This window comes from Etheostoma spectabile, chromosome 12, assembly GCF_008692095.1.
Source record: "Etheostoma spectabile isolate EspeVRDwgs_2016 chromosome 12, UIUC_Espe_1.0, whole genome shotgun sequence".
NCBI classification, from domain to species: Eukaryota; Metazoa; Chordata; class Actinopteri; order Perciformes; family Percidae; genus Etheostoma; species Etheostoma spectabile.
The window spans coordinates 5,316,614-5,317,086 of record NC_045744.1 but is presented as its reverse complement, the minus strand read 5'-3'; the positions used below and the strand labels follow the sequence as shown (position 1 = coordinate 5,317,086).

The 473-nt window shown below is 44.0% G+C and overlaps 1 protein-coding gene across 3 annotated transcripts in view; it reads left to right on the top strand.

The window, feature by feature from the left end:
- The window catches only part of LOC116698788 (sodium- and chloride-dependent GABA transporter 3), a 20,394-nt gene that overhangs the window by 1,995 nt on the left and 17,926 nt on the right, over nt 1–473 (top strand). The window lies entirely within an intron of this gene.

The following is a 473-nucleotide window of genomic DNA, read 5'->3' as shown; positions in this document are numbered from 1 at the left end:
ATAGATAGATAGATAGATAGATAGATAGATAGATAGATAGATAGATAGATAGATAACTTTATTGTCATTACACATGTACAAGTACAATGCAACAAAATACCGATCGGAGCATGCCTCCGGGCCGCTGCTAATACAAGCGCCGCCACAAGCACTCCTTGAAAACGATATATGCAGATAGCAACATGGTAATACAAACATCACAACGTAATGCACAAGACAACACACAGTTCATGTGGACACATGAAGGAAATTTTTGAGGTGGCATTGAGAGGGAGCGAGAAACACAGAATCGAGGCAGACATATGGATGTGGGGCGGGATGGGGGAGGGAGTGTATGGTGTGTGTGTGAGATAGTGAGTTGTGTGTGCAATGTGCGCGTCAAACTGTCTGTGTTGTTAAAAGCTCAGTTCATCGGCGTGACCTTTAAGAGATAACCAGAGCACAGGATGAGATAGAATGGCCAGCTGCTGGTT